This window comes from Ascaphus truei, chromosome 14 (genome assembly GCF_040206685.1).
Source record: "Ascaphus truei isolate aAscTru1 chromosome 14, aAscTru1.hap1, whole genome shotgun sequence".
In the NCBI taxonomy this organism is placed as follows: domain Eukaryota; kingdom Metazoa; phylum Chordata; class Amphibia; order Anura; family Ascaphidae; genus Ascaphus; species Ascaphus truei.
Genome location: NC_134496.1, coordinates 17,548,948 through 17,574,877, shown reverse-complemented (window position 1 = coordinate 17,574,877; position 25,930 = coordinate 17,548,948). Strand labels below are relative to the sequence as shown.

General features: G+C 52.3%; 1 protein-coding gene across 1 annotated transcript in view; it reads left to right on the top strand.

Annotated features, from left to right (window-relative positions):
* CDC42BPG (CDC42 binding protein kinase gamma) overlaps nt 1-25,930 on the top strand; it is a 114,967-nt gene that overhangs the window by 2,150 nt on the left and 86,887 nt on the right. The gene's annotated exons all lie outside the window — the stretch shown is intronic.

The following is a 25,930-nucleotide window of genomic DNA, read 5'->3' as shown; positions in this document are numbered from 1 at the left end:
ATTGTAACTTTATAGGTTTCCAACATACAGGATTCAACCTTTCCCCTTACACAAACTCCTATACAGTATCTCCTCTGATTACTGTTGACTAATTGGACACTATCTGCTTGAAATATATGAATAAATAAAAACATCTGCTTTTATGAAGGAAAAATCCCCTTTTTAATGTTTGTTTATAAACAATGTGGTGTTTTTAATTTGTAGCACAAAGACTTTGCACATATCCCTTTTATCGTGTGTGTGTAAGGGAGAGGATAACCCTATATTTACCTTATTGGGATAATCCTGTATTGTGGAAGCCTTGTATGGTTAACATGTCACTACCAGCTAGAGCAGGGTGACCAGCTCTAGTCCTCAAAGGCCATCACCAACCAGCTCAGGATATCCTGCTTCAGCACAGGTGGCAGACTCATAGCTCCCTTCTGTCTGTCACCCTGCGGGGGGAGGGACAGGTTCATAGCTCCCTTCTGTCTGTGTCACTGTGTCACCCTGCGGGGGGAGGGACAGGTTCATAGCTCCCTTCTGTCTGTGTCACTGTGTCACCCTGCGGGGGGAGGGACAGGTTCATAGCTCCCTTCTGTCTGTGTCACTGTGTCACCCTGCGGGGGGAGGGACAGGTTCATAGCTCCCTTCTGTCTGTGTCTCTGTGTCACCCTGCGGGGGGAGGGACAGGCTCATAGCTCCCTTCTGTCTGTGTCACTGTGTCACCCTGCGGGGGGAGGGACAGACTCATAGCTCCCTTCTGTCTGTCACCCTGCGGGGGGAGGGACAGGTTCATAGCTCCCTTCTGTCTGTGTCACTGTGTCACCCTGCGGGGGGAGGGACAGGTTCATAGCTCCCTTCTGTCTGTGTCACTGTGTCACCCTGCGGGGGGAGGGACAGGTTCATAGCTCCCTTCTGTCTGTGTCACTGTGTCACCCTGCGGTGGGAGGGACAGACTCATAGCTCCCTTCTGTCTGTGTCACTGTGTCACCCTGCGGTGGGAGGGACAGACTCATAGCTCCCTTCTGTCTGTGTCACTGTGTCACCCTGCGGGGGGAGGGACAGGTTCATTGCTCCCTTCTGTCTGTGTCACTGTCACCCTGCGGGGGGAGGGACAGACTCATAGCTCCCTTTTGTCTGTGTCACTGTGTCACCCTGCGGGGGGAGGGACAGACTCATAGCTCCCTTCTGTCTGTGTCACTGTGTCACCCTGCGGGGGAGGGACAGATTCATAGCTCCCTTCTGTCTGTGTCACTGTGTCACCCTGCGGGAGGAGGGACAGACTCATAGCTCCCTTCTGTCTGTGTCACTGTGTCATCTCTTTCTCCTTCGCAGTGACACCCGAGGGCTCAGTCGAAGAGGGTTAAAAGGAGATTTGACTCTCTCGCGCGCTCGCTTTCTCGCGCGTTCGCTCTCTCGCGCTCGCTTTCTCGCGCGTTCGCTCTCTCGTGCGCTCGCTCTGTCTCTCGCTCTCTCTCCGCGCGCGCGCTCTCTTTGCTCACCGCTCTCTCTTGCTCGCGCTCTCTCTCTCTCGCTCGCTCTCTCTCTCGCTCTCTCTCTCTGTCTCGCTCGCTGCTCTCTTTGCTCGCCGCGCTCTCTCGCGCTCTCTCGCGCTCTCTCGCGCTCTCTCGCGCTCTCTCGCGCTCTCTCGCGCTCTCTCGCGCTCTCTCTCGCTCTCTCTCGCTCTCTCTCGCTCTCTGTCGCTCTCTGTCGCTCTCTGTCGCTCTCTGTCGCTCTCTGTCGCTCTCTGTCGCTCTCTGTCGCTCTCTGTCGCTCTCTGTCGCTCTCTCTCGCTCTCTGTCGCTCTCTGTCGCTCTCTCTCGCTCTCTCTCGCTCGCTCTCTCGCTCGCGCTCTCTCTCTCTCTCTCGCTCCCTCTCGCTCCCTCTCGCTCCCTCTCTCCCTCTCTCGCTCCCTCGCTCGCTCGCTCGCTCCCTCTCTCGCTCTCTCTCTCGCTCGCTCGCTCTCTCGCTCGCTCGCTCGCTCTCTCGCTCGCGCTCTCTCGCTCGCGCTCTCTCGCTCGCGCTCTCTCGCTCGCGCTCTCTCGCTCGCGCTCTCTCGCTCGCGCTCTCTCGCTCGCGCTCTCTCGCTCGCGCTCTCTCGCTCGCGCTCTCTCGCTCGCGCTCTCTCGCTCGCGCTCTCTCGCTCGCGCTCTCTCGCTCGCGCTCTCTCGCTCGCGCTCTCTCGCTCGCGCTCTCTCGCTCGCGCTCTCTCGCTCGCGCTCTCTCGCTCGCGCTCTCTCGCTCGCGCTCTCTCGCTCGCGCTCTCACGCTCGCGCTCTCTCGCTCCCTCTCTCTCTCGCTCCCTCGCTCTCTCGCTCGCTCGCTCGCTCGCTCTCTCGCTCGCTCGCTCTCTGTCGCTCGCTCTCTCGCTCACGCTCTCGCTCGCTCGCTCTCACGCTCTCTCGCTCGCTCTCACGCTTGCTCGCTCACGCTCACGCTCTGTCACTCGCTCACGCTCTGTCACTCGCTCACGCTCTGTCACTCGCTCACGCTCTGTCACTCGCTCACGCTCTGTCACTCGCTCACGCTCTGTCACTCGCTCACGCTCTGTCACTCGCTCACGCTCTGTCTCTCTCGCTCACGCTCTGTCTCTCTCGCTCACGCTCTGTCTCTCTCGCTCACGCTCTGTCTCTCTCGCTCACGCTCTGTCTCTCTCGCTCACGCTCTGTCTCTCTCGCTCACGCTCTGTCTCTCTCGCTCACGCTCTGTCTCTCTCGCTCACGCTCTGTCTCTCTCGCTCACGCTCTGTCTCTCTCGCTCACGCTCTGTCTCTCTCGCTCACGCTCTGTCTCTCTCGCTCACGCGCTGTCTCTCTCGCTCACGCGCTGTCTCTCTCGCTCACGCGCTGTCTCTCTCGCTCACGCGCTGTCTCTCTCGCTCACGCGCTGTCTCTCTCGCTCACGCGCTGTCTCTCTCGCTCACGCGCTGTCTCTCTCGCTCACGCGCTGTCTCTCTCGCTCACGCGCTGTCTCTCTCGCTCACGCGCTGTCTCTCTCGCTCACGCTCTGTCTCTCTCGCTCACGCTCTGTCTCTCTCGCTCACGCGCTGTCTCTCTCGCTCACGCGCTGTCTCTCTCGCTCACGCGCTGTCACTCGCTCACGCTCTGTCTCTCTCGCTCACGCTCTGTCTCTCTCGCTCCCGCTCTGTCTCTCTCGCTCACGCTCTGTCTCTCTCGCTCACGCTCTGTCTCTCTCGCTCACGCTCTGTCTCTCTCGCTCACGCTCTGTCTCTCTCGCTCACGCTCTCGCTCTCGCTCACGCTCTCGCTCACGCTCTCGCTCACGCTCTCGCTCTCGCTCTCGCTCACGCTCTGTCTCTCTCGCTCACGCTCTGTCTCTCTCGCTCACGCTCTGTCTCTCTCGCTCACGCGCTGTCTCTCTCGCTCACGCGCTGTCTCTCTCGCTCACGCGCTGTCTCTCTCGCTCACGCGCTGTCTCTCTCGCTCACGCGCTGTCTCTCTCGCTCACGCGCTGTCTCTCTCGCTCACGCGCTGTCTCTCTCGCTCACGCGCTGTCTCTCTCGCTCACGCGCTGTCTCTCTCGCTCACGCGCTGTCTCTCTCGCTCACGCGCTGTCTCTCTCGCTCACGCGCTGTCTCTCTCGCTCACGCGCTGTCTCTCTCGCTCACGCGCTGTCTCTCTCGCTCACGCGCTGTCTCTCTCGCTCACGCGCTGTCTCTCTCGCTCACGCGCTGTCTCTCTCGCTCACGCGCTGTCTCTCTCGCTCACGCGCTGTCTCTCTCGCTCACGCGCTGTCTCTCTCGCTCACGCGCTGTCTCTCTCGCTCACGCGCTGTCTCTCTCGCTCACGCGCTGTCTCTCTCGCTCACGCTCTGTCTCTCTCGCTCACGCTCTGTCTCTCTCGCTCACGCTCTGTCTCTCTCGCTCACGCTCTGTCTCTCTCGCTCACGCTCTGTCTCTCTCGCTCACGCTCTGTCTCTCTCGCTCACGCTCTGTCTCTCTCGCTCACGCGCTGTCTCTCTCGCTCACGCGCTGTCTCTCTCGCTCACGCGCTGTCTCTCTCGCTCACGCGCTGTCTCTCTCGCTCACGCGCTGTCTCTCTCGCTCACGCGCTGTCTCTCTCGCTCACGCGCTGTCTCTCTCGCTCACGCGCTGTCTCTCTCGCTCACGCGCTGTCTCTCTCGCTCACGCGCTGTCTCTCTCGCTCACGCGCTGTCTCTCTCGCTCACGCGCTGTCTCTCTCGCTCACGCGCTGTCTCTCTCGCTCACGCGCTGTCTCTCTCGCTCACGCGCTGTCTCTCTCGCTCACGCGCTGTCTCTCTCGCTCACGCGCTGTCTCTCTCGCTCACGCGCTGTCTCTCTCGCTCACGCGCTGTCTCTCTCGCTCACGCGCTGTCTCTCTCGCTCACGCGCTGTCTCTCTCGCTCACGCGCTGTCTCTCTCGCTCACGCGCTGTCTCTCTCGCTCACGCGCTGTCTCTCTCGCTCACGCGCTGTCTCTCTCGCTCACGCGCTGTCTCTCTCGCTCACGCGCTGTCTCTCTCGCTCACGCGCTGTCTCTCTCGCTCACGCGCTGTCTCTCTCGCTCACGCGCTGTCTCTCTCGCTCACGCGCTGTCTCTCTCGCTCACGCGCTGTCTCTCTCGCTCACGCGCTGTCTCTCTCGCTCACGCGCTGTCTCTCTCGCTCACGCGCTGTCTCTCTCGCTCACGCGCTGTCTCTCTCGCTCACGCGCTGTCTCTCTCGCTCACGCGCTGTCTCTCTCGCTCACGCGCTGTCTCTCTCGCTCACGCGCTGTCTCTCTCGCTCACGCGCTGTCTCTCTCGCTCACGCGCTGTCTCTCTCGCTCACGCGCTGTCTCTCTCGCTCACGCGCTGTCTCTCTCGCTCACGCGCTGTCTCTCTCGCTCACGCGCTGTCTCTCTCGCTCACGCGCTGTCTCTCTCGCTCACGCGCTGTCTCTCTCGCTCACGCGCTGTCTCTCTCGCTCACGCGCTGTCTCTCTCGCTCACGCGCTGTCTCTCTCGCTCACGCGCTGTCTCTCTCGCTCACGCGCTGTCTCTCTCGCTCACGCGCTGTCTCTCTCGCTCACGCGCTGTCTCTCTCGCTCACGCGCTGTCTCTCTCGCTCACGCTCTGTCTCTCTCGCTCACGCTCTCGCTCTCGCTCACGCTCACGCTCTCGCTCTCGCTCACGCTCTGTCTCTCTCGCTCACGCTCTGTCTCTCTCGCTCACGCTCTGTCTCTCTCGCTCACGCTCTGTCTCTCTCGCTCACGCTCTGTCTCTCTCGCTCACGCTCTGTCTCTCTCGCTCACGCTCTGTCTCTCGCTCACGCTCTGTCTCTCTCGCTCACGCTCTGTCTCTCTCGCTCACGCTCTGTCTCTCTCGCTCACGCTCTGTCTCTCTCGCTCACGCTCTGTCTCTCTCGCTCACGCTCTGTCTCTCTCGCTCACGCTCTGTCTCTCTCGCTCACGCTCTGTCTCTCTCGCTCACGCTCTGTCTCTCTCGCTCACGCTCTGTCTCTCTCGCTCACGCTCTGTCTCTCTCGCTCACGCTCTGTCTCTCTCGCTCACGCTCTGTCTCTCTCGCTCACGCGCTGTCTCTCTCGCTCACGCGCTGTCTCTCTCGCTCACGCGCTGTCTCTCTCGCTCACGCTCTGTCTCTCTCGCTCACGCTCTGTCTCTCTCGCTCACGCTCTGTCTCTCTCGCTCACGCTCTCGCTCACGCTCTCGCTCTCGCTCTCGCTCACGCTCTCGCTCATGCTCTCGCTCATGCTCTCGCTCGCGCTCTCTCTCACGCGCGCTCTCGCTCTCTCACTCCCCCAAATGTTTGTAAGCACATATCTCTGAGAACACTGCAGGTTATTGCTCCTCTTCCCTGCAGTGATGTGCCGGAGCTTGTTTTTCTGGTTTAACATGTTGATACAAAACCCAAGAGAATGTTTCATTCTGAGACCAACTTCTTGCAGCCCAAGTGAAAAGTGTTTGGGGTTTATAGCTGGTAACCCTAGTGATAGAGCAGACACCCATAATCAGGCCCTAAAGGGTTCAGTCCCACGTAGGCGCAAAATGGCCTTATGATACGGACATGTTTAATGGGTTAAAGGGTCAGTCCCACTAGGAGCAGAGTGACCTAATGGCAGGGTTAAAGGGTCTGTTTATTTTCCTCTACTACACAATATATGTATAAAAATACACAAATATTTTTTTATTTAGAAATATATGTATAGTATATATCATATATCCGGTGTGCTGATTATTATAGGAAATGTTTGGGTGTTTCCAGACATACAAATTATTGCTTCTTTTTATAATTAGCGGGTTCCATGTTTGTGAATCGCTCGTTAGGCCACATAGTCGTCAGCACGAGACGCTCCTGATTACACACTGTAAACGAACTGTTGAATTAATAGTCAAACAGGTGTATATGTGTATACAGTGCTTGTGTATATTCTGCACTCTATATGCACAATTAGATCAGTCTATAGCAGGCCACCTTAATAATTCATTTATTTGTAACCCACAGTTGGGTAACTGGAATATAAATGGAGAGGAGGGGGGGGGGGGGGAGAGGAGAGGGGGGGGGGGGGGCACAAGTCCGCTTACAGAGGAGAAAGTCCCACTGTGTCTATCAAAAGTAACAGTGGGAAAGTCAGTGTGGCCGGATGGGATACACACAAGGATATTAAGAGCGCTTAGGGCTGCGCTGGCAACACCGGACCCGCTTAACCAGTCACTATAACCCGATGTAGTGCCGGACGGCTGGAGGAGAGTTGGTGTAATCCCACAGCAGTGAGAGGAGGGAAGAGGCAGGTAACTGCAGACCAGTGAGTCTGACCTCAGGGGTGGGAATGAATGGAAACGTTGCTGAAAGAAGGAACTGTTTGCTACAGTCCAGCAGCTTAGAAGATCTCAGGCAGCGTGCGGTTACTGGGAGGGGGCGGATGGGAGGGATCATGTCATACACACCTAATTGATATATATTTTTTGACTGGGTGACTAAGGTAATGGGTCAGGGTGGGGCAGTAGAGGTAGCGTACGTGGATTTTAGTAAGGTATTTGCCACTGTCCCACAGAAAGACTGATGAACACATTGCAATGCTTGGGATTGGGCTCGAAGGCCCAAATCCACAAATGAGTGCTAAATGTAAGCCTGTGTTTGTTCCCATTCTAATGCTTGGCAGTTAAAGCGTGCTAAATGTTAGCACCCTTTTGTGGCTCTGCGTCTAGGATGGATAAGACATTGGGTGAAGGATCGGCAACAGAAAGTGGTGATAAAGGGAGGAGGGTTAGGTAACCACTGGAGTGCCTCGGGGATCTGTCCTGGGATCGGCGCTCTTTTATATATTGGGGACATTACACCATGGGTTGGAGGGGAAGGGTGCCTCTTGTTTTGCACATGACATACAGATCTGCAGCACACATGACACTGGGCCCGGTACAGGAAACGATGCATGATTTGGGGCAGATGGAAGGACTGGTCAGCAGTGTGGCAATTAGTTTCATGCCAAATAATGCAAAATAATGCATGTGCATCACAAAAATTCAAATGCAGGAGTGATGGCCCCGTAATATCAACTTCTATAGAGGAAAGGGATGGAGTAATAATGACCCGAGAGTCATTATTTCAGCTGACTTTAAAGTAGCGCGGAAATGTAAAAAAACAACGGTGAAAGGCAGCGGGGTGTATAGGGTGTATAGGGAGAGGTATTAGCAGCGGGGTGTTAGGGTGTATAGGGAGAGGTATTAGCAGCGGGTGTTAGGGTGTATAGGGAGGTATTAGCAGCGGGGTGTTAGGGTGTATAGGGAGAGGTATTAGCAGCGGGTGTTAGGGTGTATAGGGAGGTATTAGCAGCGGGGTGTTAGGGTGTATAGGGAGGTATTAGCAGCGGGGTTTTAGGGTGTATAGGGAGAGGTATTGGCAGCGGGTGTTAGGGTGTATAGGGAGAGGTATTAGCAGTGGGATGTTAGGGTGTATAGGGAGAGGTATTAGCAGCGGGATGTTAGGATGTATAGGGAGAGGTATTAGCAGCGGGATGTTAGGATGTATAGGGAGAGGTATTAGCAGCGGGTGTTAGGGTGTATAGGGAGGTATTAGCAGCGGGATGTTAGGGTGTATAGGGAGAGGTATTAGCAGCGGGATGTTAGGATGTATAGGGAGAGGTATTAGCAGCGGGATGTTAGGGTGTATAGGGAGAGGTATTAGCAGCGGGGTGTTGGGGTGTATAGGGAGAGGTATTAGCAGCGGGATGTTAGGGTGTATAGGGAGAGGTATTAGCAGCGGGATGTTAGGATGTATAGGGAGACGTATTAGCAGCGGGATGTTAGGGTGTATAGGGAGAGGTATTAGCAGCGGGGTGTTAGGGTGTATAGGCAGAGGTATTAGCAGCTGGATGTTGGGAAGTAGGAGAGAAGCGAGAGAGAGAGGAGAGCTAGAACAGGAGGGAAGCATATTGCAGAGAGAGGAGAGCTAGAACGGGGGGGAAGCATATTGCAGAGAGAGAGAGGAGAGCTAGAACAGGAGGGAAGCATATTGCAGAGAGAGAGGGGAGCTAGAACAGGAGGGAAGCATATTGCAGAGAGAGGAGAGCTAGAACAGGAGGGAAGCATATTGCAGAGAGAGGAGAGCTAGAACAGGAGGGAAGCATATTGCAGAGAGAGGAGAGCTAGAAAGGAGGGAAGCATATTGCAGAGAGAGGAGAGCTAGAAAGGAGGGAAGCATATTGCAGAGAGAGGAGAGCTAGAACAGGAGGGAAGCATATTGCAGAGAGGAGAACTAGAACAGGAGGGAAGCATATTGCAGAGAGGAGAGCTAGAACAGGAGGGTAGCATATTGCAGAGAGAGGAGAGCTAGAACAGGAGGGAAGCATATTGCAGAGAGAGGAGAGAGCTAGAACAGGAGGGAAGCATATTGCAGAGAGGAGAGCTAGAGCAGGAGGGAAGCATATTGCAGAGAGAGGAGCTAGAACAGGAGGGAAGCATATTGCAGAGAGAGGAGAGCTAGAACAGGGGGGAAGCATATTGCAGAGAGAGGAGAGCTAGAACAGGAGGGAAGCATATTGCAGAAAGAGAGGAGCTAGAACAGGAGGGAAGCATATTGCAGAGAGAGGAGAGCTACAACAGGAGGGAAGCATATTGCAGAGAGAGGAGAGCTAGAACAGGAGGGAAGCATATTGCAGAGAGAGGAGAGCTAGAACAGGAGGGAAGCATATTGCAGAGAGAGGAGAACTAGAACAGGAGGGAAGCATATTGCAGAGAGAGGAGAGAGCTAGAACAGGAGGGAAGCATAATACAGAGAGAGGAGAGCTAGAACAGGAGGGAAGCATATTGCAGAGAGAGGAGAGCTAGAACAGGGGGGAAGCATATTGCAGAGAGAGGAGAGCTAGAACAGGAGGGAAGCATATTGCAGAGAGAGGAGAGCTAGAACAGGAGGGAAGCATATTGCAGAGAGAGGAGAGCTAGAAAGGAGGGAAGCATATTGCAGAGAGAGGAGCGCTAGAACAGGAGGGAAGCATATTGCAGAGAGAGGAGAGCTAGAACAGGAGGGAAGCATATTGCAGAGAGAGGAGAGCTAGAACAGGAGGGAAGCATATTGCAGAGAGAGGAGAGCTAGAACAGTAGGGAAGCATATTGCAGAGAGGAGAGCTAGAACAGGAGGGAAGCATATTGCAGAGAGAGGAGAGCTAGAACAGGAGGGAAGCATATTGCAGAGAGAGGAGAGCTAGAACAGGAGGGAAGCATATTGCAGAGAGAGGAGAGCTAGAAAGGAGGGAAGCATATTGCAGAGAGAGGAGAGCTAGAACAGGAGGGAAGCATATTGCAGAGAGAGGAGAGCTAGAACAGGAGGGAAGCATATTGCAGAGAGAGGAGAGCTAGAACAGGAGGGAAGCATATTGCAGAGAGAGGAGAGCTAGAACAGTAGGGAAGCATATTGCAGAGAGGAGAGCTAGAACAGGAGGGAAGCATATTGCAGAGAGAGGAGAGCTAGAACAGGAGGGAAGCATATTGCAGAGAGAGGAGAGCTAGAACAGGAGAGAAGCATATTGCAGAGAGGAGAGCTAGAACAGGAGAGAAGCATATTGCAGAGAGGAGCGCTAGAACAGGAGGGAAGCATATTGCAGAGAGAGGAGAGCTAGAACAGGAGGGACGCATATTGCAGAGAGAGGAGCGCTAGAACAGGAGGGAAGCATATTGCAGAGAGGAGAACTAGAACAGGAGGGAAGCATATTGCAGAGAGGAGAGCTAGAACAGGAGGGAAGCATATTGCAGAGAGAGGAGAGCTAGAACAGGAGGGAAGCATATTGCAGAGAGAGAGGAGAGCTAGAACAGGAGGGAAGCATATTGCAGAGAGAGGAGAGCTAGAACAGGGGGGAAGCATATTGCAGAGAGAGGAGAGCTAGGACAGGAGGGAAGCATATTGCAGAGAGAGGAGAGCTAGAACAGGAGGGAAGCATATTGCAGAGAGAGGAGAGCTAGAACAGGGGGGAAGCATATTGCAGAGAGAGGAGAGCTAGGACAGGAGGGAAGCATATTGCAGAGAGAGGAGAGCTAGAACAGGAGGGAAGCATATTGCAGAGAGAGGAGAGCTAGAACAGGAGGGAAGCATATTGCAGAGAGGAGAGCTAGAACAGGAGGGAAGCATATTGCAGAGAGAGAGGAGAGCTAGAACAGGAGGAAAGCATATTGCAGAGAGAGAGGAGAGCTAGAACAGGAGGGAAGCATATTGCAGAGAGAGGAGAGCTAGAACAGGGGGGAAGCATATTGCAGAGAGAGGAGAGCTAGGACAGGAGGGAAGCATATTGCAGAGAGAGGCGAGCTAGAACAGGAGGGAAGCATATTGCAGAGAGAGGAGAGCTAGAACAGGAGGGAAGCATATTGCAGTGAGAGGAGAGCTAGAACAGGAGGGAAGCATATTGCAGAGAGAGGAGAGCTAGGACAGGAGAGAAGCATATTGCAGAGAGAGAGGAGAGCTAGAACAGGGGGGAAGCATATTGCAGAGAGAGGAGAGCTAGAACAGGAGGGAAGCATATTGCAGAGAGAGAGGAGAGCTAGAACAGGAGGGAAGCATATTGCAGTGAGAGGAGAGCTAGAACAGGAGGGAAGCATATTGCAGAGAGGAGAGCTAGAACAGGAGAGAAGCATATTGCAGAGAGAGAGGAGAGCTAGAACAGGGGGGAAGCATATTGCAGAGAGAGGAGAGCTAGAACAGGAGGGAAGCATATTGCAGAGAGAAAGGAGATTTAGAACAGGAGAGAAGCATATTGCAGAGAGAGGAGAGCTAGAACAGGAGGGAAGCATATTGCAGAGAGGAGAGCTAGAACAGGAGGGAAGCATATTGCAGAGAGAGGAGAGCTAGAACAGGAGGGAAGCATATTGCAGAGAGAGGATAGCTAGAACAGGAGAGAAGCATATTGCAGAGAGAGGAGCGCTAGAACAGGAGGGAAGCATATTGCAGAGAGAGGAGAGCTAGAACAGGAGGGAAGCATATTGCAGAGAGAGGAGAGCTAGAACAGGAGGGAAGCATATTGCAGTGAGAGGAGAGCTAGAACAAGAGGGAAGCATATTGCAGAGAGGAGAGCTAGAACAGGAGGGAAGCATATTGCAGAGAGAGAGGAGAGCTAGAACAGGAGAGAAGCATATTGCAGAGAGGAGCGCTAGAACAGGAGGGAAGCATATTGCAGAGAGAGGAGAGCTAGAACAGGAGGGAAGCATATTGCAGAGAGGAGAGCTAGAACAGGAGGGAAGCATATTGCAGAGAGAGGAGAGCTAGAACAGGAGGGAAGCATATTGCAGAGAGAGGAGAGCTAGAACAGGAGGGAAGCATATTGCAGAGAGAGGAGAGCTAGAACAGGAGGGAAGCATATTGCAGAGAGGAGAGCTAGAACAGGAGGGAAGCATATTGCAGAGAGAGAGGAGAGCTAGAACAGGAGGGAAGCATATTGCAGAGAGAGAGGAGAGCTAGAACAGGAGGGAAGCATATTGCAGAGAGAGGAGAGCTAGAACAGGGGGGAAGCATATTGCAGAGAGAGGAGAGCTAGGACAGGAGGGAAGCATATTGCAGAGAGAGGAGAGCTAGAACAGGAGGGAAGCATATTGCAGAGAGAGGAGAGCTAGAACAGGGGGGAAGCATATTGCAGAGAGAGGAGAGCTAGGACAGGAGGGAAGCATATTGCAGAGAGAGGAGAGCTAGAACAGGAGGGAAGCATATTGCAGAGAGAGGAGAGCTAGAACAGGAGGGAAGCATATTGCAGAGAGGAGAGCTAGAACAGGAGGGAAGCATATTGCAGAGAGAGAGGAGAGCTAGAACAGGAGGAAAGCATATTGCAGAGAGAGAGGAGAGCTAGAACAGGAGGGAAGCATATTGCAGAGAGAGGAGAGCTAGAACAGGGGGGAAGCATATTGCAGAGAGAGGAGAGCTAGGACAGGAGGGAAGCATATTGCAGAGAGAGGCGAGCTAGAACAGGAGGGAAGCATATTGCAGAGAGAGGAGAGCTAGAACAGGAGGGAAACATATTGCAGTGAGAGGAGAGCTAGAACAGGAGGGAAGCATATTGCAGAGAGAGGAGAGCTAGGACAGGAGAGAAGCATATTGCAGAGAGAGAGGAGAGCTAGAACAGGGGGGAAGCATATTGCAGAGAGAGGAGAGCTAGAACAGGAGGGAAGCATATTGCAGAGAGAGAGGAGAGCTAGAACAGGAGGGAAGCATATTGCAGTGAGAGGAGAGCTAGAACAGGAGGGAAGCATATTGCAGAGAGGAGAGCTAGAACAGGAGAGAAGCATATTGCAGAGAGAGAGGAGAGCTAGAACAGGGGGGAAGCATATTGCAGAGAGAGGAGAGCTAGAACAGGAGGGAAGCATATTGCAGAGAGAAAGGAGAGTTAGAACAGGAGAGAAGCATATTGCAGAGAGAGGAGAGCTAGAACAGGAGGGAAGCATATTGCAGAGAGGAGAGCTAGAACAGGAGGGAAGCATATTGCAGAGAGAGGAGAGCTAGAACAGGAGGGAAGCATATTGCAGAGAGAGGATAGCTAGAACAGGAGAGAAGCATATTGCAGAGAGAGGAGCGCTAGAACAGGAGGGAAGCATATTGCAGAGAGAGGAGAGCTAGAACAGGAGGGAAGCATATTGCAGAGAGAGGAGAGCTAGAACAGGAGGGAAGCATATTGCAGTGAGAGGAGAGCTAGAACAAGAGGGAAGCATATTGCAGAGAGGAGAGCTAGAACAGGAGAGAAGCATATTGCAGAGAGAGAGGAGAGCTAGAACAGGGGGGAAGCATATTGCAGAGAGAGGAGAGCTAGAACAGGAGGGAAGCATATTGCAGAGAGAGGAGAGCTAGAACAGGGGGGAAGCATATTGCAGAGAGAGGAGAGCTAGAACAGGAGGGAAGCATATTGCAGAGAGAGAGGAGCGCTAGAACAGGAGAGAAGCATATTGCAGAGAGAGGAGAGCTAGAACAGGGGGAAGCATATTGTAGAGAGGAGAGCTAGAACAGGGGGGAAGCATATTGCAGAGAGAGGAGAGCTAGAACAGGAGGGAAGCACATTGCAGAGAGAGGAGAGCTAGAACAGGAGGGAAGCATATTGCAGAGAGAGAGGAGAGCTAGAACAGGAGAGAAGCATATTGCAGAGAGGAGCGCTAGAACAGGAGGGAAGCATATTGCAGAGAGAGAGGGGAGCTAGAACAGGAGGGAAGCATATTGCAGAGAGAGGAGAGCTAGAACAGGAGGGAAGCATATTGCAGAGAGAGGAGAGCTAGAACAGGAGGGAAGCATATTGCAGAGAGAGGAGAGCTAGAAAGGAGGGAAGCATATTGCAGAGAGAGGAGAGCTAGAAAGGAGGGAAGCATATTGCAGAGAGAGGAGAGCTAGAACAGGAGGGAAGCATATTGCAGAGAGGAGAACTAGAACAGGGGGGAAGCATATTGCAGAGAGAGGAGAGCTAGAACAGGAGGGAAGCATATTGCAGAGAGAGGAGAGCTAGAACAGGGGGGAAGCATATTGCAGAGAGAGGAGAGCTAGAACAGGAGGGAAGCATATTGCAGAGAGAGAGGAGCGCTAGAACAGGAGAGAAGCATATTGCAGAGAGAGGAGAGCTAGAACAGGGGGGAAGCATATTGTAGAGAGAGGAGAGCTAGAACAGGGGGGAAGCATATTGCAGAGAGAGGAGAGCTAGAACAGGAGGGAAGCATATTGCAGAGAGAGGAGAGCTAGAACAGGAGGGAAGCATATTGCAGAGAGAGAGGAGAGCTAGAACAGGAGAGAAGCATATTGCAGAGAGGAGCGCTAGAACAGGAGGGAAGCATATTGCAGAGAGAGGAGAGCTAGAACAGGAGGGAAGCATATTGCAGAGAGGAGAGCTAGAACAGGAGGGAAGCATATTGCAGAGAGAGGAGAGCTAGAACAGGAGGGAAGCATATTGCAGAGAGAGGAGAGCTAGAACAGGAGGGAAGCATATTGCAGAGAGAGGAGAGCTAGAACAGGAGGGAAGCATATTGCAGAGAGGAGAGCTAGAACAGGAGGGAAGCATATTGCAGAGAGAGAGGAGAGCTAGAACAGGAGGGAAGCATATTGCAGAGAGAGAGGAGAGCTAGAACAGGAGGGAAGCATATTGCAGAGAGAGGAGAGCTAGAACAGGGGGGAAGCATATTGCAGAGAGAGGAGAGCTAGGACAGGAGGGAAGCATATTGCAGAGAGAGGAGAGCTAGAACAGGAGGGAAGCATATTGCAGAGAGAGGAGAGCTAGAACAGGGGGGAAGCATATTGCAGAGAGAGGAGAGCTAGGACAGGAGGGAAGCATATTGCAGAGAGAGGAGAGCTAGAACAGGAGGGAAGCATATTGCAGAGAGAGGAGAGCTAGAACAGGAGGGAAGCATATTGCAGAGAGGAGAGCTAGAACAGGAGGGAAGCATATTGCAGAGAGAGAGGAGAGCTAGAACAGGAGGAAAGCATATTGCAGAGAGAGAGGAGAGCTAGAACAGGAGGGAAGCATATTGCAGAGAGAGGAGAGCTAGAACAGGGGGGAAGCATATTGCAGAGAGAGGAGAGCTAGGACAGGAGGGAAGCATATTGCAGAGAGAGGCGAGCTAGAACAGGAGGGAAGCATATTGCAGAGAGAGGAGAGCTAGAACAGGAGGGAAGCATATTGCAGTGAGAGGAGAGCTAGAACAGGAGGGAAGCATATTGCAGAGAGAGGAGAGCTAGGACAGGAGAGAAGCATATTGCAGAGAGAGAGGAGAGCTAGAACAGGGGGGAAGCATATTGCAGAGAGAGGAGAGCTAGAACAGGAGGGAAGCATATTGCAGAGAGAGAGGAGAGCTAGAACAGGAGGGAAGCATATTGCAGTGAGAGGAGAGCTAGAACAGGAGGGAAGCATATTGCAGAGAGGAGAGCTAGAACAGGAGAGAACCATATTGCAGAGAGAGAGGAGAGCTAGAACAGGGGGGAAGCATATTGCAGAGAGAGGAGAGCTAGAACAGGAGGGAAGCATATTGCAGAGAGAAAGGAGAGTTAGAACAGGAGAGAAGCATATTGCAGAGAGAGGAGAGCTAGAACAGGAGGGAAGCATATTGCAGAGAGGAGAGCTAGAACAGGAGGGAAGCATATTGCAGAGAGAGGAGAGCTAGAACAGGAGGGAAGCATATTGCAGAGAGAGGATAGCTAGAACAGGAGAGAAGCATATTGCAGAGAGAGGAGCGCTAGAACAGGAGGGAAGCATATTGCAGAGAGAGGAGAGCTAGAACAGGAGGGAAGCATATTGCAGAGAGAGGAGAGCTAGAACAGGAGGGAAGCATATTGCAGTGAGAGGAGAGCTAGAACAAGAGGGAAGCATATTGCAGAGAGGAGAGCTAGAACAGGAGAGAAGCATATTGCAGAGAGAGAGGAGAGCTAGAACAGGGGGGAAGCATATTGCAGAGAGAGGAGAGCTAGAACAGGAGGGAAGCATATTGCAGAGAGAGGAGAGCTAGAACAGGGGGGAAGCATATTGCAGAGAGAGGAGAGCTAGAACAGGAGGGAAGCATATTGCAGAGAGAGGATAGCTAGAACAGGAGAGAAGCATATTGCAGAGAGAGGAGCGCTAGAACAGGAGGGAAGCATATTGCAGAGAGAGGAGAGCTAGAACAGGAGGGAAGCATATTGCAGAGAGAGGAGAGCTAGAACAGGAGGGAAGCATATTGCAGAGAGAGGAGAGCTAGAACAGGGGGGAAGCATATTGCAGAGAGAGGAGAGCTAGAACAGGAGGGAAGCATATTGCAGAGAGAGGAGCGCTAGAACAGGAGAGAAGCATATTGCAGAGAGAGGAGAGCTAGAACAGGGGGGAAGCATATTGTAGAGAGGAGAGCTAGAACAGGGGGGAAGCATATTGCAGAGAGAGGAGAGCTAGAACAGGAGGGAAGCACATTGCAGAGAGAGGAGAGCTAGAACAGGAGGGAAGCATATTGCAGAGAGAGAGGAGAGCTAGAACAGGAGAGAAGCATATTGCAGAGAGGAGCGCTAGAACAGGAGGGAAGCATATTGCAGAGAGAGAGGGGAGCTAGAACAGGAGGGAAGCATATTGCAGAGAGAGGAGAGCTAGAACAGGAGGGAAGCATATTGCAGAGAGAGGAGAGCTAGAACAGGAGGGAAGCATATTGCAGAGAGAGGAGAGCTAGAAAGGAGGGAAGCATATTGCAGAGAGAGGAGAGCTAGAAAGGAGGGAAGCATATTGCAGAGAGAGGAGAGCTAGAACAGGAGGGAAGCATATTGCAGAGAGGAGAACTAGAACAGGAGGGAAGCATATTGCAGAGAGGAGAGCTAGAACAGGAGGGTAGCATATTGCAGAGAGAGGAGAGCTAGAACAGGAGGGAAGCATATTGCAGAGAGAGGAGAGAGCTAGAACAGGAGGGAAGCATATTGCAGAGAGGAGAGCTAGAGCAGGAGGGAAGCATATTGCAGAGAGAGGAGCTAGAACAGGAGGGAAGCATATTGCAGAGAGAGGAGAGCTAGAACAGGGGGGAAGCATATTGCAGAGAGGAGAGCTAGAACAGGAGGGAAGCATATTGCAGAAAGAGAGGAGCTAGAACAGGAGGGAAGCATATTGCAGAGAGAGGAGAGCTACAACAGGAGGGAAGCATATTGCAGAGAGAGGAGAGCTAGAACAGGAGGGAAGCATATTGCAGAGAGAGGAGAGCTAGAACAGGAGGGAAGCATATTGCAGAGAGAGGAGAACTAGAACAGGAGGGAAGCATATTGCAGAGAGAGGAGAGAGCTAGAACAGGAGGGAAGCATAATACAGAGAGAGGAGAGCTAGAACAGGAGGGAAGCATATTGCAGAGAGAGGAGAGCTAGAACAGGGGGGAAGCATATTGCAGAGAGAGGAGAGCTAGAACAGGAGGGAAGCATATTGCAGAGAGAGGAGAGCTAGAACAGGAGGGAAGCATATTGCAGAGAGAGGAGAGCTAGAAAGGAGGGAAGCATATTGCAGAGAGAGGAGCGCTAGAACAGGAGGGAAGCATATTGCAGAGAGAGGAGAGCTAGAACAGGAGGGAAGCATATTGCAGAGAGAGGAGAGCTAGAACAGGAGGGAAGCATATTGCAGAGAGAGGAGAGCTAGAACAGTAGGGAAGCATATTGCAGAGAGAGGAGAGCTAGAACAGGAGGGAAGCATATTGCAGAGAGAGGAGAGCTAGAACAGGAGGGAAGCATATTGCAGAGAGAGGAGAGCTAGAAAGGAGGGAAGCATATTGCAGAGAGAGGAGCGCTAGAACAGGAGGGAAGCATATTGCAGAGAGAGGAGAGCTAGAACAGGAGGGAAGCATATTGCAGAGAGAGGAGAGCTAGAACAGGAGGGAAGCATATTGCAGAGAGAGGAGAGCTAGAACAGTAGGGAAGCATATTGCAGAGAGGAGAGCTAGAACAGGAGGGAAGCATATTGCAGAGAGAGGAGAGCTAGAACAGGAGGGAAGCATATTGCAGAGAGAGGAGAGCTAGAACAGGAGAGAAGCATATTGCAGAGAGGAGAGCTAGAACAGGAGAGAAGCATATTGCAGAGAGGAGCGCTAGAACAGGAGGGAAGCATATTACAGAGAGAGGAGAGCTAGAACAGGAGGGACGCATATTGCAGAGAGAGGAGCGCTAGAACAGGAGGGAAGCATATTGCAGAGAGGAGAACTAGAACAGGAGGGAAGCATATTGCAGAGAGGAGAGCTAGAACAGGAGGGAAGCATATTGCAGAGAGAGGAGAGCTAGAACAGGAGGGTAGCATATTGCAGAGAGAGGAGAGCTAGAACAGGAGGGAAGCATATTGCAGAAAGGAGAGCTAGAACAGGAGGGAAGCATATTGCAGAGAGAGGAGAGCTAGAACAGGAGGGAAGCATATTGCAGAGAGAGAGGAGAGCTATAACAGGAGGGAAGCATATTGCAGAGAGAGGAGAGCTACAACAGGAGGGAAGCATATTGCAGAGAGAGGAGAGCTAGAACAGGGGGGAAGCATATTGCAGAGAGAGGAGAGCTAGAACAGGAGGGAAGCATATTGCAGAGAGGAGAGCTAGAACAGGAGGGAAGCATATTGCAGAGAGGAGAGCTAGAATAGGAGGGAAGCATATTGCAGAGAGGAGCTAGAACAGGAGAGAAGCATATTGCAGAGAGGAGCTAGAACAGGAGAGAAGCATATTGCAGAGAGAGAGGAGAGCTAGAACAGGAGGGAAGCATATTGCAGAGAGAGGAGAACTAGAACAGGGGGGAAGCATATTGCAGAGAGAGAGGAGAGCTAGAACAGGAGGGAAGCATATTGCAGAGAGAGGAGAGCTAGAACAGGAGAGAAGCATATTGCAGAGAGAGAGGAGAGCTAGAACAGGAGGGAAGCATATTGCAGAGAGAGGAGAGCTAGAACAGGAGGGAAGCATATTGCAGAGAGAGGAGAGAGCTAGAACAAGAGGGAAGCATATTGCAGAGAGAGGAGAGCTAGAACAGGGGGAAGCATATTGCAGAGAGAGGAGAGCTAGAACAGGAGAGAAGCATATTGCAGAGAGAGAGGAGAGCTAGAACAGGAGGGAAGCATATTGCAGAGAGAGGAGAGCTAGAACAGGAGAGAAGCATATTGCAGAGAGAGAGGAGAGCTAGAACAGGAGGGAAGCATATTGCAGAGAGAGGAGAGCTAGAACAGGAGGGAAGCATATTGCAGAGAGAGGAGAGAGCTAGAACAAGAGGGAAGCATATTGCAGAGAGAGGAGAGCTAGAACAGGAGGGAAGCATATTGCAGAGAGAGGAGAGCTAGAACAGGAGGGAAGCATATTGCAGAGAGAGGAGAGCTAGAACAGGAGGGAAGCATATTGCAGAGAGGAGAGCTAGAACAGGAGGGAAGCATATTGCAGAGAGAGAGGAGCGCTAGAACAGGAGGGAAGCATATTGCAGAGAGAGAGGAGAGCTAGAAAGGAGGGAAGTATATTGCAGAGAGAGGAGAGCTAGAACAGGAGGGAAGCATATTGCAGAGAGAGGAGAGCTAGAACAGGAGGGAAGCATATTGCAGAGAGAGGAGAGCTAGAACAGGAGGGAAGCATATTGCAGAGAGAGAGGAGAGCTAGAACAGGAGGGAAGCATATTGCAGAGAGAGGAGAGCTAGAACAGGAGGGAAGCATATTGCAGTGAGAGGAGAGCTAGAACAAGAGGGAAGCATATTGCAGAGAGGAGAGCTAGAACAGGAGAGAAGCATATTGCAGAGAGAGAGGAGAGCTAGAACAGGGGGGAAGCATATTGCAGAGAGAGGAGAGCTAGAACAGGAGGGAAGCATATTGCAGAGAGAGGAGAGCTAGAACAGGGGGGAAGCATATTGCAGAGAGAGGAGAGCTAGAACAGGAGGGAAGCATATTGCAGAGAGAGAGGAGCGCTAGAACAGGAGAGAAGCATATTGCAGAGAGAGGAGAGCTAGAACAGGGGGGAAGCATATTGTAGAGAGAGGAGAGCTAGAACAGGGGGGAAGCATATTGCAGAGAGAGGAGAGCTAGAACAGGAGGGAAGCATATTGCAGAGAGAGGAGAGCTAGAACAGGAGGGAAGCATATTGCAGAGAGAGAGGAGAGCTAGAACAGGAGAGAAGCATATTGCAGAGAGGAGCGCTAGAACAGAAGGGAAGCATATTGCAGAGAGAGGAGAGCTAGAACAGGAGGGAAGCATATTGCAGAGAGGAGAGCTAGAACAGGAGGGAAGCATATTGCAGAGAGAGGAGAGCTAGAACAGGAGGGAAGCATATTGCAGAGAGAGGAGAGCTAGAACAGGAGGGAAGCATATTGCAGAGAGAGGAGAGCTAGAACAGGAGGGAAGCATATTGCAGAGAGGAGAGCTAGAACAGGAGGGAAGCATATTGCAGAGAGAGAGGAGAGCTAGAACAGGAGGGAAGCATATTGCAGAGAGAGAGGAGAGCTAGAACAGGAGGGAAGCATATTGCAGAGAGAGGAGAGCTAGAACAGGGGGAAGCATATTGCAGAGAGAGGAGAGCTAGGACAGGAGGGAAGCATATTGCAGAGAGAGGAGAGCTAGAAAAGGAGGGAAGCATATTGCAGAGAGAGGAGAGCTAGAACAGGGGGGAAGCATATTGCAGAGAGAGGAGAGCTAGGACAGGAGGGAAGCATATTGCAGAGAGAGGAGAGCTAGAACAGGAGGGAAGCATATTGCAGAGAGAGGAGAGCTAGAACAGGAGGGAAGCATATTGCAGAGAGGAGAGCTAGAACAGGAGGGAAGCATATTGCAGAGAGGAGAGCTAGAACAGGAGGGAAGCATATTGCAGAGAGAGGAGAGCTAGAACAGGAGGAAAGCATATTGCAGAGAGAGAGGAGAGCTAGAACAGGAGGGAAGCATATTGCAGAGAGAGGAGAGCTAGAACAGGGGGGAAGCATATTGCAGAGAGAGGAGAGCTAGGACAGGAGGGAAGCATATTGCAGAGAGAGGCGAGCTAGAACAGGAGGGAAGCATATTGCAGAGAGAGGAGAGCTAGAACAGGAGGGAAGCATATTGCAGTGAGAGGAGAGCTAGAACAGGAGGGAAGCATATTGCAGAGAGAGGAGAGCTAGGACAGGAGAGAAGCATATTGCAGAGAGAGAGGAGAGCTAGAACAGGGGGGAAGCATATTGCAGAGAGAGGAGAGCTAGAACAGGAGGGAAGCATATTGCAGAGAGAGAGGAGAGCTAGAACAGGAGGGAAGCATATTGCAGTGAGAGGAGAGCTAGAACAGGAGGGAAGCATATTGCAGAGAGGAGAGCTAGAACAGGAGAGAAGCATATTGCAGAGAGAGAGGAGAGCTAGAACAGGGGGGAAGCATATTGCAGAGAGAGGAGAGCTAGAACAGGAGGGAAGCATATTGCAGAGAGAAAGGAGAGTTAGAACAGGAGAGAAGCATATTGCAGAGAGAGGAGAGCTAGAACAGGAGGGAAGCATATTGCAGAGAGGAGAGCTAGAACAGGAGGGAAGCATATTGCAGAGAGAGGAGAGCTAGAACAGGAGGGAAGCATATTGCAGAGAGAGGAGAGCTAGAACAGGAGAGAAGCATATTGCAGAGAGAGGAGCGCTAGAACAGGAGGGAAGCATATTGCAGAGAGAGGAGAGCTAGAACAGGAGGGAAGCATATTGCAGAGAGGAGAGCTAGAACAGGAGGGAAGCATATTGCAGAGAGAGAGCTAGAACAGGAGGGAAACATATTGCAGAGAGAGGAGAGCTAGAACAGGAGGGAAGCATATTGCAGTGAGAGGAGAGCTAGAACAAGAGGGAAGCATATTGCAGAGAGGAGAGCTAGAACAGGAGAGAAGCATATTGCAGAGAGAGAGGAGAGCTAGAACAGGGGGGAAGCATATTGCAGAGAGAGGAGAGCTAGAACAGGAGGGAAGCATATTGCAGAGAGAGGAGAGCTAGAACAGGGGGGAAGCATATTGCAGAGAGAGGAGAGCTAGAACAGGAGGGAAGCATATTGCAGAGAGAGAGGAGCGCTAGAACAGGAGAGAAGCATATTGCAGAGAGAGGAGAGCTAGAACAGGGGGGAAGCATATTGTAGAGAGAGGAGAGCTAGAACAGGGGGAAGCATATTGCAGAGAGAGGAGAGCTAGAACAGGAGGGAAGCATTGCAGAGAGAGGAGAGCTAGAACAGGAGGGAAGCATATTGCAGAGAGAGAGGAGAGCTAGAACAGGAGAGAAGCATATTGCAGAGAGGAGCGCTAGAACAGGAGGGAAGCATATTGCAGAGAGAGGAGAGCTAGAACAGGAGGGAAGCATATTGCAGAGAGGAGAGCTAGAACAGGAGGGAAGCATATTGCAGAGAGAGGAGAGCTAGAACAGGAGGGAAGCATATTGCAGAGAGAGGAGAGCTAGAACAGGAGGGAAGCATATTGCAGAGAGAGGAGAGCTAGAACAGGAGGGAAGCATATTGCAGAGAGGAGAGCTAGAACATGAGGGAAGCATATTGCAGAGAGAGAGGAGAGCTAGAACAGGAGGGAAGCATATTGCAGAGAGAGAGGAGAGCTAGAACAGGAGGGAAGCATATTGCAGAGAGAGGAGAGCTAGAACAGGGGGGAAGCATATTGCAGAGAGAGGAGAGCTAGGACAGGAGGGAAGCATATTGCAGAGAGAGGAGAGCTAGAACAGGAGGGAAGCATATTGCAGAGAGAGGAGAGCTAGAACAGGAGGGGAAGCATATTGCAGAGAGAGGAGAGCTAGGACAGGAGGGAAGCATATTGCAGAGAGGAGAGCTAGAACAGGAGGGAAGCATATTGCAGAGAGAGAGGAGAGCTAGAACAGGAGGAAAGCATATTGCAGAGAGAGAGGAGAGCTAGAACAGGAGGGAAGCATATTGCAGAGAGAGGAGAGCTAGAACAGGGGGGAAGCATATTGCAGAGAGAGGAGAGCTAGGACAGGAGGGAAGCATATTGCAGAGAGAGGCGAGCTAGAACAGGAGGGAAGCATATTGCAGAGAGAGGAGAGCTAGAACAGGAGGGAAGCATATTGCAGTGAGAGGAGAGCTAGAACAGGAGGGAAGCATATTGCAGAGAGAGGAGAGCTAGGACAGGAGAGAAGCATATTGCAGAGAGAGAGGAGAGCTAGAACAGGGGGGAAGCATATTGCAGAGAGAGGAGAGCTAGAACAGGAGGGAAGCATATTGCAGAGAGAGAGGAGAGCTAGAACAGGAGGGAAGCATATTGCAGTGAGAGGAGTGCTAGAACAGGAGGGAAGCATATTGCAGAGAGGAGAGCTAGAACAGGAGAGAAGCATATTGCAGAGAGAGAGGAGAGCTAGAACAGGGGGGAAGCATATTGCAGAGAGAGGAGAGCTAGAACAGGAGGGAAGCATATTGCAGAGAGAGAGGAGAGTTAGAACAGGAGAGAAGCATATTGCAGAGAGAGGAGAGCTAGAACAGGAGGGAAGCATATTGCAGAGAGGAGAGCTAGAACAGGAGGGAAGCATATTGCAGAGAGAGGAGAGCTAGAACAGGAGGGAAGCATATTGCAGAGAGAGGAGAGCTAGAACAGGAGAGAAGCATATTGCAGAGAGAGGAGCGCTAGAACAGGAGGGAAGCATATTGCAGAGAGAGGAGAGCTAGAACAGGAGGGAAGCATATTGCAGAGAGGAGAGCTAGAACAGGAGGGAAGCATATTGCAGAGAGAGGAGAGCTAGAACAGGAGAGAAGCATATTGCAGAGAGAGGAGCGCTAGAACAGGGGGGAAGCATATTGCAGAGAGAGGAGAGCTAGAACAGGAGAGAAGCATATTGCAGAGAGAGGAGCGCTAGAACAGGAGGGAAGCATATTGCAGAGAGGAGAGCTAGAACAGGAGGGAAGCATATTGCAGGGAGAGGAGAGCTAGAACAGGAGGGAAGCATATTGCAGAGAGAGGGGAGCTAGAACAGGAGGGAAGCATATTGCAGAGAGAGGAGAGCTAGAACAGGAGGGAAGCATATTGCAGAGAGGAGAGCTAGAACAGGAGGGATGCATATTGCAGAGAGAGAGGAGAGCTAGAACACGAGGGAAGCATATTGCAGAGAGAGGAGAGCTAGAACAGGGGGGAAGCATATTGCAGAGAGAGAGGAGAGCTAGAACAGGAGGGAAGCATATTGCAGAGAGAGGAGAGCTAGAACAGGAGGGAAGCATATTGCAGAGAGAGGAGAGCTAGAACAGGAGGGAAGCATATTGCAGAGAGAGGAGAGCTAGAACAGGAGGGAAGCATATTGCAGAGAGGAGAGCTAGAACAGGAGGGAAGCATATTGCAGAGAGAGGAGAGCTAGAACAGGAGGGAAGCATATTGCAGAGAGGAGAGCTAGAACAGGAGGGAAGCATATTGCAGAGAGAGGAGCTAGAACAGGAGGGAATCATATTGCAGAGAGAGAGGAGAGCTAGAACAGGGGGAAGCATATTGCAGAGAGGAGAGCTAGAACAGGAGGGAAGCATATTGCAGAGAGAGGAGAGCTAGAACAGGGGGAAGCATATTGCAGAGAGAGGAGAGCTAGAACAGGAGGGAAGCATATTGCAGAGAGAGGAGAGATAGAACAGGAGGAAAGCATATTGCAGAGAGAGAGGAGAGCTAGAACAGGGGGGAAGCATATTGCAGAGAGGAGAGCTAGAACAGGAGGGACGCATATTGCAGAGAGAGGAGAGATAGAACAGGAGGGAAGCATATTGCAGAGAGAGGAGAGCTAGAACAGGAGGGAAGCATATTGCAGAGAGAGGAGAGCTAGAACAGGAGGGACGCATATTGCAGAGAGAGGAGAGATAGAACAGGAGGGAAGCATATTGCAGAGAGAGAGGAGAGCTAGAACAGGAGGAAAGCATATTGCAGAGAGAGAGGAGAGCTAGAACAGGAGGGAAGCATATTGCAGAGAGAGGAGAGCTAGAACAGGGGGGAAGCATATTGCAGAGAGAGGAGAGCTAGAACAGGAGGGAAGCATATTGCAGAGAGGGGAGCTAGAACAGGAGGGAAGCATATTGCAGAGAGGAGAGCTAGAACAGGAGGGAAGCATATTGCAGAGAGAGAGGAGCGCTAGAACAGGAGAGAAGCATATTGCAGAGAGAGGAGAGCTAGAACAGGGGGGAAGCATATTGTAGAGAGAGGAGAGCTAGAACAGGGGGGAAGCATATTGCAGAGAGAGGAGAGCTAGAACAGGAGGGAAGCATATTGCAGAGAGAGGAGAGCTAGAACAGGAGGGAAGCATATTGCAGAGAGATAGGAGAGCTAGAACAGGAGAGAAGCGTATTGCAGAGAGGAGCGCTAGAACAGGAGGGAAGCATATTGCAGAGAGAGGAGAGCTAGAACAGGAGGGAAGCATATTGCAGAGAGAGGAGAGCTAGAACAGGAGGGAAGCATATTGCAGAGAGAGGAGAGCTAGAACAGGGGGGAAGCATATTGCAGAGAGAGGAGAGCTAGGACAGGAGGGAAGCATATTGCAGAGAGAGGAGAGCTAGAACAGGAGGGAAGCATATTGCAGAGAGAGGAGAGCTAGAACAGGAGGGAAGCATATTGCAGAGAGGAGAGCTAGAACAGGAGGGAAGCATATTGCAGAGAGAGAGGAGAGCTAGGACAGGAGGGAAGCATATTGCAGAGAGAGGAGAGCTAGAACAGGAGGGAAGCATATTGCAGAGAGAGGAGAGCTAGAACAGGAGGGAAGCATATTGCAGAGAGGAGAGCTAGAACAGGAGGGAAGCATATTGCAGAGAGATAGGAGAGCTAGAACAGGAGAGAAGCGTATTGCAGAGAGGAGCGCTAGAACAGGAGGGAAGCATATTGCAGAGAGAGGAGAGCTAGAACAGGAGGGAAGCATATTGCAGAGAGAGGAGAGCTAGAACAGGGGGGAAGCATATTGCAGAGAGAGGAGAGCTAGGACAGGAGGGAAGCATATTGCAGAGAGAGGAGAGCTAGAACAGGAGGGAAGCATATTGCAGAGAGAGGAGAGCTAGAACAGGGGGGAAGCATATTGCAGAGAGAGGAGAGCTAGGACAGGAGGGAAGCATATTGCAGAGAGAGGAGAGCTAGAACAGGAGGGAAGCATATTGCAG